Below are 409 nucleotides of genomic sequence, written 5' to 3'. Positions count from 1 at the left end.
GCCGCAGAGCCGGCGCCGTCACGGAGGGGAGGACGGCAGACGACGGGGGTGGGGGTGGGGGGACGGGAGAGGACGACGAGGAGGACGAGGAGGAGGAGGAGCGGGAGCAGCGGACGGGAGAGGGCGGCGGGCGGCGCGGAAGGCAAGGCGGTGGGGAGAAAACCCGGCGGTCGCCCCCCGACCGCCGGGCCCTCCTCCCACGCCTCCTTCCGCGACCGACCGAACCGACCGACTCCCAACCCTCTCTCGCTCTCCCCTCTCTCTCCCCCCGTCTCCGTTCTCCGCCTCTCCACCCCTCACGCCGCCGACGCCACACAGCCTCCACGCAGCCGCCAGACGGCCCCGCCACGACGAGCGACGGACGGACGACGCCGTGCGCCCCCGCCCACCACCGACAGGCGCCCACCGC

This window comes from Pseudorca crassidens, unplaced genomic scaffold (genome assembly GCF_039906515.1).
Source record: "Pseudorca crassidens isolate mPseCra1 unplaced genomic scaffold, mPseCra1.hap1 Scaffold_72, whole genome shotgun sequence".
In the NCBI taxonomy this organism is placed as follows: Eukaryota; Metazoa; Chordata; class Mammalia; order Artiodactyla; family Delphinidae; genus Pseudorca; species Pseudorca crassidens.
This window is presented reverse-complemented; position numbering follows the sequence as displayed.